The sequence below is a fragment of the Trachemys scripta genome, chromosome 14 (assembly GCF_013100865.1).
Source record: "Trachemys scripta elegans isolate TJP31775 chromosome 14, CAS_Tse_1.0, whole genome shotgun sequence".
NCBI lineage: Eukaryota > Metazoa > Chordata > Testudines > Emydidae > Trachemys > Trachemys scripta.
This window is the reverse complement of record NC_048311.1, coordinates 36,188,718-36,203,153: the sequence shown is the minus strand read 5'-3', so window position 1 is coordinate 36,203,153 and position 14,436 is coordinate 36,188,718. Positions and strand designations below refer to the sequence as shown.

The 14,436-nt window shown below is 48.4% G+C and overlaps 1 protein-coding gene and 1 pseudogene across 2 annotated transcripts in view; both read right to left on the bottom strand.

Moving 5' to 3' along the window:
• The window catches only part of LOC117886991 (zinc finger protein 445-like), a 731,357-nt gene that overhangs the window by 689,018 nt on the left and 27,903 nt on the right, over positions 1-14,436 (bottom strand). The gene's annotated exons all lie outside the window — the stretch shown is intronic.
• LOC117887093 overlaps positions 1-14,436 on the bottom strand; it is a 50,144-nt pseudogene that overhangs the window by 9,184 nt on the left and 26,524 nt on the right.

The following is a 14,436-nucleotide window of genomic DNA, read 5'->3' as shown; positions in this document are numbered from 1 at the left end:
ATCACTCCATATCTGACCTCTCAGCCCTCATCCTCAACGGAAATCTGCACAACATCTTCAAAAGATACCTGGGAGCTTAAATTCATAACTCCACTAGACACTAAAAATCACAGACTTCATAAAGACACTGGATTATTGGCTGATTACAATAATCTGCAACCCACTAACTCCCCCTTTTTTGTCCTGTGACTGCAGAGTTGTTAACAGGCCACTTCACCTTGAATGGTCCCTTAGACTAAAAATAATTGACTACCCTTGGTCAAGGTCCAAATTTCTTGGTCAAGGTACAGTCAAGGTCTGGACTGCAGAGAAAATAATAAAAATAAGAAGAATGCTGGTAGATTTTAGGGTCTGTTCAAAAGTGTCCAGTGGTCTGGATTTGGCCTGCAGTTCGCCGACTGACTACCCCTGCCTTAGACTATGTGTTGCCCACTTACGGTAAACAATCTGTTCCATCTTGTATTTAGCTGTGACGCTCCAAGTACCTTTCCCAGCCCTGCAGAAGAGCTGTGTGGCTCAAAAGCATGTTTCTCTCACCCACAGAAATTGCTTCAATACATGATATTACCTCACCGACCTTGTCTCCACAGGGTGATGCAGGGAATGGATCTAGGCAGATTTGGGACCTGGACCTCCTTGTTCCTACTGACTTATTCACTGTCTCCACCCCTCTCTCCCATCCCCTCTGCCTGGGAAAACTGGTTACTGGCCCATGTACATGGGTGTTTCCTCTCCAGTAGAGATCTGGTTGCTGCAACTGCTAACTGGCTGTGTCACTGAGAGCAGCAGCTCTGGGACCCACAGACACATAGGGAGCCGTCTCCCCCTTCGGTACAAACTCACCAGCTGGTCCCTGAAAGGGGCCCTTTGTGCAGAGTCACTTTCCCGCCCAGCCCCGGCCCTTTCCCCCGGGTCTCCCCATCACCTGCAGGCTGTGGCTCAGTGGCTGGTGTGGGCAAAGCCTGGGGCTGCCCCAGGGGCTGGTTCCAGGCACGATGAAAGTCCCTACCAGTGCTGGGAACAGAGGGGGATTAATAAAGGTCTGTGCCTGGCACAGCCCCAGCTGGGGAGCAGCAGTTTCACAGGCTGGGCTCTCAGGTAGAGGAGGCAGCAGCATCTGACCCACAGAGCTCAATTCAAGGGCTCTGACATCAGGAACAGAGAGAGACACGCACCAGCCTCCTCCTCCTCCTCTCCCTCAGCCAGAACAGGTGCCCTCTAATATCAGCAGCTAGTGCCTGAGCCTCGCTGTCCTGCCCCTGCAACCCCCCATTGGCCCATCCGCACTCACCCCGTGCCAGAGCCAGCAGTGACTCTGGTCTGACACTGGTGTGACTGAGATCTGAATCCTGCCCAGAAATCAGACCAGGGCCTGGGCAGCCCCCAACACTGTGGAGACAAGAACCCACCAGCATGGGTGGGTCTAAAAATAATACACTGGGAGCCGGGGGGAGAGGGATCTGGATATTTGCCTTGTAGCTTCTGAGCCCCTACCCCCCAAGCCCCACTGCTGGTTTGACCGGTTCTAGGGGAAAAAATTCCCCTCTGGCTCCTGGGCAGGGCAGCCCCTCCCCATCTCCTGCCCCATGGGATGGGGGATCTGCCTTGTGTCTCTCTCCTCTCGTCTCCCTGCCCCCTGGCTCTGCCTTTTCCCCCTGTCTGCCCCCCTACACACCTGTCCGCTTTCCTTCTCAGCATCCCCCCACCCAGAGTTTCCCTCTATTCCAGCCAGCAGTGCAAGAAACTGCTCCCTGTGGGAGTTTGCGACCTAGAGTGTACTGAGCATGCTCAGTGACATCTGCTGAAGCCACTGCCCTTCACCCTGCCCTTACTTGGCATAAAGATTCTGGGGACTGCTTTTTACAGGGGTTAGAAAAAGTCCTACAGACAGGAGTTTCTCGCAGTACCAACAGCTTTCCCGGGCCCGGGGCGGGAATCGCAGCGAGCTCCGCGGGGAGCAGCCTGGGGCCAAACCTCCCCCTGCAGCCCGGGGGTGACGGGGAGGGGGCGGGGGGGTCTCTCTTACCTTCCCTCCGAGCGGGCCCCCCTGGGGCAGGGGCCGGGCCGGGAAGGGGCCTGGCCGGGCTGGGGGCTCTGCCCTGGGAGAGGCTCCTGGGGAGCAGCGGGAAGGGCCCTGCTGGAGATTCCCCTCTCCCGGCTGCAGCCCGGGCTCCGGGCTCCCAGCACCAGCCGCCGGGGCTCGGGGATCTCGCCGGGAGCCAGAGTCACCGCAGCGGCCGCGAGTCACTTCCTGCTGCCGGGACTGAGCCCAGCGATCGCTCCCCCCAGAGCCGCCTCCCAGCTGCTCCTGGGTCCTAGTGATCAACCCATCGCTCTGCAGCCCCCTGCCCCAGACCCTGTCTCCCGGGGCCCCACTTCCTCTGGGCACGGGCAGCTTCTCCCAGCACTATGCAGGCATCCTGCCTAGAAACCACAGGATCAATGGGGACAGAAAAGAAGGGGGCAGATCCCAGGGAAGGGGGGTTTCTATGGAGACTTCACTGGGCATTGTTCCAGAGAGTCCCCCATATCATCAGGGACACAGGAGAGATGGATCCTGCCCAGTCCTAGAGAGGCTGTCCAGGCCACGTTGCTCGGTCACACTGTCTCTGTGTGTGATTCGCTCTGGTACAAAACTGGTACACGGAGCCAGGGCCGGCTTTAGTAAGTGCAGGGCCCAATTCGAATACCCAGCGGCGGTCCGGGTCTTCGGTGGCAAGTCCTTCACACGCTCCGGGTCTTCCGTGGCACAGAAGGACCCGCCGCTGAAATGCCCCGGAAGACCCGGACCGCCGCCGGGTGAGTAAAAAAATTAAAAAGGCGCCTAAGTTAACGCCTAACTTCTTCTTTAGGGCGCGGGGACCTCTTAGGCACGAGGCCCGATTCAGGGGAATCGGGGGAATTGGCCTAAAGCCGGCCCTGCAGGGAGCCCTTTGCCAGAGCTGGTCTCTTGTCTCCACTCCCCCATCCACGGCTACCAGTACTGGGCTGGAGCTGTCAGTGCCATGGCAACAGGTTTATTCAGTGATTTGTAGGCCCAGATTCACCCATCCCTGGGCTCTAGGCAACCCCCCTCATGTCTGCCCCCCGCCTCCAGGAATTGTTTGGTTTCAGCTTTGAAATCTATCGGGCATCCTGGCAAATTCATATATTGACTCCTTTCCATGCGTACAGCTCTGCTCACTGCCCCCGCCCTGAGCACTGGCTCCACACTCCCATAGAAAAGGGCATAAGCATGGGAAGTAGGGGCCACTCCCCAACCCCATGGGCTCCGCCAGCTCCCAGGGTCCAGGCCACCGGCCCTGGGGGATCCACTGCGAACCTCTGGGGTTCCACAGTCACCCAGGGTCCCACCGCTGCCCGGGGCTCTACAGCTACCCTTAGCTATGGTCCCAGCGTGGGGCGGTGAGGGGTACAGACAGGGTAAGGGGGGTACACCTCAGCACCCGCACCCTAAAAGTTGTTCCAGCACCACTGGGAAATGGGCCACACAAAACTTATTCCACCCAGACTCAGGTCAAATGAGTGCTTAGGTTTTTTCTTTGCTACTTCCATTGGTATCCAATAAATGGCATTGGTGTATCATGAATTTCCTCAATCCTTTTTTTATCAGCAGCTTTATACAGTTGATTCATTTCAGGAATTGTATTTCATCATTAGCCCCTCCTATCGATTGGGACACCCCCTTTTAAGCAATTTATCTTAATATCCCAAAGTTATACCCTGGTTTATATCTTTTTACATTTCTTCTTCCTTGTGCCAGACGATTCCTAGAGTGCAACGTTTACAGTGAAAACCAACAAAACCTTTATAACCTTCTAAATTTGGAGGACACACTCCATACATTCTTTGATTGTACATAAGCATTTCACCTTATTTAGGACATACAACAGAACAAGAGACATTTTCCACATACGGAAGGATGTCGATCTGATTCACAATCACAACACAAACAAAGGTGCGGATTTTAATTTCGGGGGAAAGAGATGATTCATAGTCTATTTGATTTAGGAAAATGATGTATAGTTTATACTTTCGGGTGAAAACACTTTGCGTAGGCAAGCAGGGTGTGACCGTAGCTTGGTAAATTGGAGTTCCTTTTAGCTAGGTTGGGAGGGAGAAAGAGGTTTATACAGAAGCAAATTATGAAATATTCTTGTCTAGGAGATTAACAATAGTCTCGTTTAGATATTTCAGTTTCTATTTCTGGGGAGAGGAACTCCCAACCTTGGCTGATCTATGAGTTCTTAGACAAGATGTCTCATATAATATGAACCATTTTCTTATTGTCTTTTCTTCTTGGGTGCATCCTATTCTGGGATAAACAGAGGTGGACAACTTTTCTAATTTTGGGGAGCCAGAAAGAATCAGTAGCTATTAATCGTTCAAAGGCATATCTGTTCCCTACATCCATCACAGAGCCAAGGGTGAAAGCTGAAAGCCAGAATCAATGGATTAGCCGGAAGCATGGTCAGGAAGCAGAGGCAGGGGTTGCAATGAAGACAGGAACTAGACAAATTGGAGATTCAACAAGGACAAGTGGCTAAGTGGCAGTTCTGCAGATAAGGATCTGGGGATTAAAGTTGATGAGAAGCTGGATATGAGTCAACAGTGTGCCCTTGTTGCCAAGAAGGCTAACGGCATATTGGGCTGCATTAGTTGGAGCATTGCCAGCAGATCGAGGGATTGATCATTCCCCTCTATTCGGCATTGGTGAGGCCACATCTGGAGTACTGCGTCCAGGTCCCCCGCCCCAGAAAGGATGTGCACAAATTGTAGAGAGCCAGTGAAGGACAACAAAAATGATTAGGGGGCTGGGGCACATGACTTACGAGGAGAGGCTGAGGGAACTGGGCTTATTTGGTCTGCAGAAGAGAAGAGTGAGGGGGGATTTGATAGCTGCCTGTTGTGATGGGTTCTCTCATGGGGACCCCCTTGGGACTGTCACTTGATGCACTGAGATCCACTGAGCCTAACCCTTCTTCCAGCCTGGGCACCCCTTGCCTCTGTCTTCTGAGCCAGACCCTCCAGGCCTCCTCCAGCACAGACACAGAGATACGGCCACACCCCTCTGCAGAATACAGACACTAAAATCCACTCATCTCTGGGGTGACTCAATTAAATGGACTTACCTCGGCACCCCAGTGCACAGCCCCAATGGGACCTGAACCCCAAATAAATCCATCGTACACTGTATAAAGTTTGATACAGTATAAGTTCACATTATTCACCCTCTTTCTCGAGGTAGAGAGAGAGTTGCACAGACTGTTGACTCCCCAGGTAACAATTACTTACACTGGGTTTATTAATAAACAAAAGTGATTTGATTAAGTATAAAAGGTAGGATTTAAGTCAGGGGCGGGCAAACTTTTTGGCCTGAGGGCCACATTGGGGTTGCAAACTATATGGAGGGCTGGGTAGGGAAGGCTGTGCCTCCCCAGACAGGATCCCCGTCCCCTATCCACTCCCTCCCACTTCCTGCCCCCTGACTGACTCCCTCAGAATCCCCGACCCATCCAACCCCCCTTGCTCCTTGTCCCCTGACCACCCTCTCCCCTAACAGTCCCCCTGGGACCTCACCCCCTATCCAACATCCCCTTCTCCCTGTCCTCTGACTGCCCCGACCCCTATCCACACCCACGCCCCCTGACAGGCCCCTGGGACTCCCACGCCTATCCAACCCGCCCTGTTCCCCGTCCCCTGACCCCTCCCCGAACCTCCGCCCCATCCAACCTCCCCCCACTCCCTGTTCCCCGACTGCCCCGACCAGTGCCACGCCACGCTGCCAAAACACAAACAACCCACCCCCCCCGAGCGCCGCCCGGCCAAAACGAAAACAACAACAACAAAAAACCCGAGCGCCACCCACCACCCAAGATTGGCCGCCCCTTACACGGTGCCGCCCCAAGCACGTGCTTGGTTGGCTGGTGCCTGGAGCCGGCCCTGCCTATCCAGTCCCCCTGCTTCCCATCCCCTGACCACCCCCCCAGAACCTCCACCCCATCCAATCGACCCCTGCTGTCTGTCCCTTGACTGCCCCCTGGGACTCCACTCTCTCCACCCTCTTACCATGCCAGAACCAACCACGCTGCCGCAATGCCCAGCAGGAGCGGCGGGCCAGAACGCTAGCGGCGCAGTGAGCTGAGGCTGCGGGGGAGGGAGGACAGCAGGGGAGGGGCATCCCTGGCCAGGAGCTCAGGAGCTGGGCAGGATGGTCCCACGGGCCGAATATGGCCCATGGGCCGTAGTTTGCCCACCTCTGATTTAAGTGGTCAAAAGAGATAACAGACAGAACAACGCAGGTTACTAAGCAAATTGAAACAAACACGCCAAGCTAAGCTTAATACACTAAGAAACTGGTTACATGTAATATCTCACCCTCAAAGATGTTCCAATAAGCTGCTTTCATAGACTAGACTCATTTCTAGTCCAGGCCCAACCCTTCCCCCTGTTCAGTCTCTCTTAGTTCCAGCAGACATCTTGGGTGGTAAGCAGGGGTCTCCTCACGACCCTCTCTCTGTCTTGCTTCACACCCTTATATAGATTTGGCAGAAGGCGGGAATCCTTTGTGCCTTTGTTTAAACATTCCCCCCCAGCTTTGTGGAAACATATCAAATCCAAAATGGATTCCAGCATCAGGTGACACATGTCTTCACATCGCCCCTCCTCCTTACAGGCGTCCCACAGACTTACAGGGAAACAAATCCATTCACAGCCCTTTGTTTCTTGCTTAAGAGTCATCAAGTTCCTGAAGTACCATTAATGGCCCTCACTTATCATAACTACAATAGGACCTTAGATTTCTACTTCATATTTCTAACTTCAGATATAGGAATGATACATGCCTACAAAGAGGATGAACACATTCAGCAGATTATAACATTTCCAATGGTATGTCACATCACACATTTTGCATAAAGCATATTCCAGTTATGTCACATTCATATTCATATGCATATTTCCATAAAGAATATGGAGTGCAACATAACACCTTCAAGTACCTGAAGGGGGGTTCCAAAGAGGATGGAGCTCGGCTGTTCTCAGTGGTGGCGGATGACAGAATGAGAAGCAATGGTCTCAAGTTGCAGTGGGGGAGGTCTAGGTTGGATATTAGGAAACACTATTTCACTAGGAGGGCGGTGAAGCACTGGAATGGGTTACCTAGGGAGATGGTGGAATCTCCATCCTTAGAGGTTTTTAAGGTGCGACCTGACAAAGCCCTGGCTGGGATGATTTAGTTGGGGTTGGTCCTGCTTTGAACAGAGGGTTGGACTGGATGACCTCCTGAGGTCTCTTCCAACCCTAATTTTCTATGATTCTAACTGAAGCAGGCAACTGAGCACAGGAGCAGAGTGTGGAAAATAGAAGTAGAAAGCAAGAAGCAGGTCCAAATGCAACTACAGACATGGGACGCGTTGAGCCTCCAGCAAGCTCCGGCTGCTGCTGGGTCACGTAGTAGCTAGCTCCACCCCTTCACCAATCAGGAAGTACAATCAAATCAGGCACCCCCTACCAGATGCCCAGTCAGCTGCTGGGAGGCGGACCCTGCTGCACTTGGATCACAGACAGTCTGTGCTGCTACTGTAGAGAAAGACCAGGTGTGGGGGATTTTTCAGAGCTTGAGTGCACATTGTTGGAGAATTGAGATTTTCATGTTGGTAGGGGGCAATTTTAATTGTACTCCTAACGAGCCATTAGCTAGGAATCCTGGAACTGCATCCACTGTCTGCTCAGTGACTATCAACTCTTCTATGGTTCAAATTCATCATTTCTTTTTCTTGTTTTCAGTGCGTTTCGTGTACCAATTTTATTAAAGGTCTTTTAAAAAGTCAAAAATCTCTCCTTCTTGTGGGAATTCTCTGATGCGTGAGTTCCCACTGAATCGTTTCCCACCATTGGCGTATTTCTAGGGTATCCCACTCTTGTGGATTCTCCGATGTTTAGTGAGGTAGGAGTTGTTACTGAAGCTTTTCCCACAGTCCAAACATTTATGGGTTTTCTCTCCCATGTGGATTGTCTGATGTGTGATAAGGTGTGATTTCTGAATGAATCTTTTCCCACAGTCCAAACAAGTATGGGGTTTCTCTCCCGTATGGATTCTCTGATGTCTAAGAAGGGCTGATCTCTGACTAAAACTTTTCCCACAGACCAAACACGTATAGGGTTTCTCTCCCGTATGGATTCTCTGATGTCTAAGAAGGACCGATCTCTGACTAAAACTTTCCCCACAGTCCAAACATGTATGGGGTTTTTGTCCCGTGTGCGTTCTCTGATGTACAATAAGGTGTGAGCTCTGATTGAAACTTTTCCTGCACTCAAGACATTTATACGGTCTCTCTCCTGTGTGAATTCGGCGATGTTTAATAAGGTGTGCACTATGACCGAAGCTTTTCCCACACTCAAGACATTTATAGGGTCTCTCTCCCGTGTGCAATCTCTGATGCGTAATAAGGTAGGAGCTGTGATTGAAACATTTCCCGCAATCCAAGCAAATATGGGGTTTCCCTCCCGTGTGATTTTGCTGATGTTTAATAAGGTTTGATCTCACATTGAATCTTTTCCCACACTCGAGGCATTTATAAGGTCTCTCTCCTGTGTGCAGCCTCTGGTGTGTAATAAGATCTGAGCTCTGAATGAAGGTTTTCCCACAGTCCAGGCATTTATAAGGTCGCTCCCTCATGTGCATTCTGCCGTGTTTAATAAGGTCTGAGCTCTTACAGAAGGTTTTCCCACAGTCCAAGCATTTATACGGTTTCTTGCCTGAGTGGTTTCTCTGAAGTGTAACAAGGTTTCTACTCACATTGAATCTTTTCCTACGCTCTAGGCATTTATAGGGTTTCTCTTCCCTGTGATATGTCTGCTGGGCTGTGGTTTCCTTGGGATCTTTGCATGCTGCCCCATATTGAATGGATTCATCCAGTTTCCTCCTGGGATAATTTCCCACCTGCATCTCTGATCTGTGTCGATCTCCCCAGACTTTTCCCTGTTCCAAGTCCTGGGAAAAAATCCCTTCAGCTCTTCTCAAAAACCTCTCCTGTGGTTCCACTTTCCCAGGACCTTCCTGCTGCTGATTCTCCTCCTTGTTCTCACTCACTGTCCTATCACCTGCTGGGAGAGAGAGAATCCAGACAGGAGTCACTGCCTGTGCTGGGAAGAAAGGGCAGAAAGGGGAATAGCAAAGAGGGAAAACACAACACAGTATCTGTTGGGGAGATGGAGACGTTGGATTCTGCCTCCACATCCCAACCAAACACTCCCAGGTACATAAAGTCAGGGAGGAAATTCCCGACAGCTAACAGGATGAGTGGGAAGCCGTGACTGACATTTGCTGGGATGATATGACACCAGAACTAAGGGCTCCCACTCACCACACATTTTGGGAGTCCCAGTTTTTCCTTCACTTGCCAGATGTTTCTGTCTCGGTTTCCCTGACCCCTCACCTGTGCGGGTGCCTCTCGGGCTCTCCCTTTCCTTCGCGTCCTGGAGATCTGGGACCCATGGCTCCTTCCCTCCTTCCAGCCGGGCGATCAGCTCAGGTTTGGGAATGGGGAATCCTGCACAGGGAGTGAAATCAGACCAAATCAGGGTGCATGTAGCATTGGTAGAGTATCTGTCACAAAGAGCATTCCCTGAGTTTAACCTGACCCTGAGCTATTCTGGAAGGGGTGGGGAAGTGGAACGCAAACAGATGGGGGACAGGGTCACTGAGCTCCCTTGGGAGAGGCAGACATGTGGGGAGATGTCCCAGGATCTGTGTGCTCTGGGGGACAACACATCTAGATTACTCACAAGCAGTGCTGGGGAGGAGCTGATGGTCATGGTACATGTAGGTATCAATGACACAAAGGAAAGTTAGCATAGGGTTCCTGGAGGCCAAAGCTAGTCTGATAGGTAAGAGGTTAGAATTCATTCTCTGAAATGTATCCGGTTCCATGCACAAGGGGTGAAATCAGACCATGCGCAAGGCCAGGAAGAGAGGCAGAACTGCAGGGTCTCAACAGATGATGGCTTAGGAAGGAGGGATTTAGCTTTATTACGAACCGGGGAAGTAAGAGACTCTATAAGATGGACGGGCTCCCACTAAACCGAAATGAAACCAGACTGCTGGCATGTCAAATTAAAATGGTTGTAGAGGGTTTTTCAAACTAAGGGCTCGGGAAAAGCGGACAAGTGCGGAGGAGGAAACAGTTCAGGCAGAAGCATCTCTTAAGGATGAATTTATTAAAGGGGCATGTCATAAATATAAAGGGAAGGGTAACCACCTTTCTGTATACAGTACTATAAAATCCCTCCTGGCCAGAGGCACAAAATCCTTTTACCTGTAAGGGGTTAAGAAGCTCAAGTAACCTGGCTGGCACCTAACCAAAAGGACCAATAAGGGGACAAGATACTTCCAAATCTGGGGAGGGGGAAAAGGCTTTGTTATGTCTGTTCTTTGTCTGTCTGTTCTGTGTGCTTGCCGGAGACAGATCAAGGAGGCAAGCAATCCAACTCGATTAGAATTAGTAAGTAATAATAAGGGAATGCATTAGCTTACTTTTATTTTGGCTTGTGATTTTCCTTGTCTAGAAGGAGGTTTTGTCTAGAGGGAGGTTTATCCCTGGATTTGTAACTTTAAGGTTTTGCCTAGAGGGAAGATCCTCTATTTTCTTGAGTCTGTTGTTATTACGTAAAGTACTTACCATCCTGATTTTACAGAGGTAATTCTTTTACCTTTTCTTTAATTAAAATTCTTCTTTTAAGAACCTGATTGATTTTTCATCGTTTTAAGATCCGAGGGTTTGGGTCTGTGTTCACCTGTACCAATTTGTGAGGATATTATTCTCAAGCCTCCCCAGGAAAGGGGGTGTAGGGGTTTGGGGGATTATTCTCAAGCCTGCCCAAGAAAAAGGGTGTAGGGGCTTGGGGGGATATTTGGGGAAGGTAGGGCTCCAAGTGGCCCTCCCTAAATGTTTGTTTAAATCACTTGGTGGTGGCAGCGTTACTTGATCCAAGGAATAGGGAAGTTTTTAACCTAAGCTGGTATAAATAAGTTTAGGGGGTTTTCATGTGGGTCCCTACATCTGTACCCTACAGTTCAGAGTTGGGAGGGAACCCTGACAGGGTGACTCTATATCCTAGTACTGAGGCTTGGGAAGGAATTGGTAAAGTACCGATCGGAGCTAGAGAGGAACAGTTATGCAAAAAAATGTCCTACTGAAACATAACACATGAAGGCAAGCATATTGAGAAAATGTACAAATGCTTACACACAAATATATAAGTATGCTTACATACAAATGTTTGAAGTCTACAAATACTAGTATGGCTGAACCCAGTGCCTGGGTTAAATGAGGTTAGTGATATAACAGGCATTCCGGAAAAGCGATGGAATGAGGATAATCAATGGGAAACAGTAATACAAGGGTATAAAATATATAGGAACAATAGAGTAGGTCACCCTGGTGGGGCAGTGGTGCTATTATATGATAAATAAAAAAAACAGAGTCAAATAGGGTGAATATCTAAAATGAATCAAACTGTAAATGATGCATAGAAATTCCATGCTTGAATAATAGGAGTATAGCGGTAGGAATATGCTATTGACCACCTGACCAGGATAGTGACAGTGACTGTGATATGCTAAGGGAGGTCAGAGAGGCTACAGCAGTAGAAAATGTAAAAATAATGGGTGAGTTCATCCATCCTCCTATTGACAGGATAAATGTCACCTCAGGGTGATTCAGAGAGAAAATTTCCAGACACCATAAATCAGAGGTTCTCAAATTGTGAGCTTCATTCAGGTGGTCCGCGGATAGTTCCCTCTAAGCCAGTGGTTCCCAAACTGGGGTTCATGAACCCCTGGGGGACTGCGAAATGTTACAGGGGGTTCTTGGGGAAAAATTCCTTAATGGCGGACAGAGCTGTCCCTAGGGACCCCGGGCAGCACAAAGCCAGCAGCCCAGAGCCCGAGGACTTCCAAGAGATAAGCAGATCAAAGCAAGCATATCCATCACACTGAGATTTAAACTTCAAGACTCCTTATTAGAAATGGAAAGGAAGGTAGATTTTTTTTTTTACTGTTTTTAAAATTAAATAGGCTGCTAGTATTGTTTTAAAATTATAATGAAGAACGAGTTTAAGCTTTGTTGTAAGGTGCATTGTTTGCCTGGACTGCTCAAGACCTGAATGCTTGTGTAGGAGGAACTCTTTGAGTTGGTTTCTTAAATACCTTCATGCTCTTTCACATCTGATACTCCTTGATGAAACATAGGAGCCTTGTCTTATAACAGGCTTATTCAAAGTGATACAAGCTACAAAAGTGAGATCTTGGAAGAGTGTTGCCATTTTCATAATGTAATAAAAATACTGTAATGATAAATAATAATTAATAATAAATAGTGTGTAATGAGCATGTCATAAAACCACATTTTATATTTCCAAGATCACTGCTTTTATAATTTATGCTCAGGTAAGGGAGAAAATCCCTGGAAATATTCATTTTTAGGAGGGGGTTCGTGAGACTTGACATTTTAGTGAAAGGGGTTCGTGGGTTGTTAAAGTTTGGGAACCACGGCTCTAAGCCTAAGGCCTGGTCCCCGCTAACCCCCCCACTTCGGACTAAGGTACGCAAATTCAGCTACGTTAATAGCGTAGCTGAATTCGAAGTACCTTAGTCCGAACTTACCGCGGGTCCAGACGCGGCAGGGAGGCTCCCCCGTCGATGCCGCGTACTCCTCTCGCCGAGCTGGAGTACCGGCGTCGACGGCGAGCACTTCCGGGATCGATCCCAGAACATCGATTGCCTGCCGCCGGACCCGGAGGTAAGTGTAGACGTACCCTTAGAGTACTCCCATTGACTCTTAAGTAGCAAGCAGCACTAGGTTTGGTGGGGGTGCTGCTAGGTGTTTTGTAGGATCAAGACCTTATTTGCAAGTTCTTTGAAGCAGGGATCTGTCTGCAAATTCCAAGCCATGTGTTAATGTGCTCCAAGGCCTATAAAAACTCAATGAGTCCACTGTGAGTTTTTGAGTTGGTGATGCACACAATGTGAAATCAGGAGAACTTTGCCTGTTTCTACAGGGCTCTGTTGCGTTTGCAAAGCGTGGGTCCAAAACAATCCTTTAAAATACCCGTGACCAACCACTTGATATTTTACTTCACTTTGTATTTTTAGTGGTTTGTTTGTGATTTTGTTTTGCTCTTTGTGTCATGTTGTTACTTATTTTTAATGTTCTATGTGTGTGAAATATTAATCAAATTTAGAGTGGACATTTCAGAGAGATTGCATAAGCCTGAGCGAATGCCTTTTACTCTCCTTTCCAGTATCAGAAAATATTGTATTAATATTTGCAATGAGAGCATGACTATTTCTAGTTGACTCACAGATTTGCTTAGCATCTTAAAGCTGAGCTGTGTGCAGATAATATGCATGTAAGAGGGATAGTTAATTATTAATAAGGGGTTTTTTATATAGCGCTTTGAAGCGCTTTACCATAGCTAACGGTACAATCAATATTTGGAAAGATCATTAAGTGGTCCACCGAGACCCTCAGCAATTTTCAAATGGTCCACGAAAAAAAACCTTTGAGAACCACTGCCATAAATTATTGCTTCTTGGAGCAGCTAGTCCTCGATCCCACCAGGGGAAAGGCAATTCTTGATTTAGTCCTAAGTGGAGGACAGGATCTGGTCCAAGTGGTAACTATAGCTGAACCATTCAGTAAAAGTGACCTATAATGTAATTAAATTTAATATCTTTATAGGAGGGAAAACGCCAAAAAGTCTAACATCAGTACAGGGCAAATTGGTTGAAACTATGGTAAAGGAAAGAATTATCAGACACATAGATGAACACAGTATATTGGGGAAGAGTTTTGTAAAGGGAAATCATGCCTCACCAATCTATTAGAATTCTTGGAGAGAGTCAACAAGCATGTAGACCCACCATAGTAATATTTAACTTTAACAAGGGAAACTACACAAGAATGAGGATGTTAGACAGACAGAAATTAAAAAGAGCAGTCCCCAGGGTAAAATGCCTGCAAGCAACATGGAGACTACTTAAAAACACAGTAGGAGGACCAAAAAAATGCCACCATGGCTAAACAGCAGAGAAACAGAGGTCATTAGAGGCAAAAAAACATACTTCCAAATTTGGAAATTCTGGTAGGGATAATAGGAAGGAGCGCAAACTCAGGCAAGTTAATTCTAAAAGTACAATATGACAGGCCAAGAAAGAATTAGAGAAACAACTTGCTAAAGAAGCAAAAATTAACAGTAATTTTGTTTTTAAGGATATGTGAAGGAGGAAGCCTACTGAACAGGCAGTGGGGTCACTAGATGACAAAGACTCTATGAAAACAAAGCCACTGTAGGGAAGGTAAATGAATTTTTTGCATTGGTCTTCACTGCAGAAGGTGTAGGGAGACACCCACATCAGAGCTATTCTTTTTG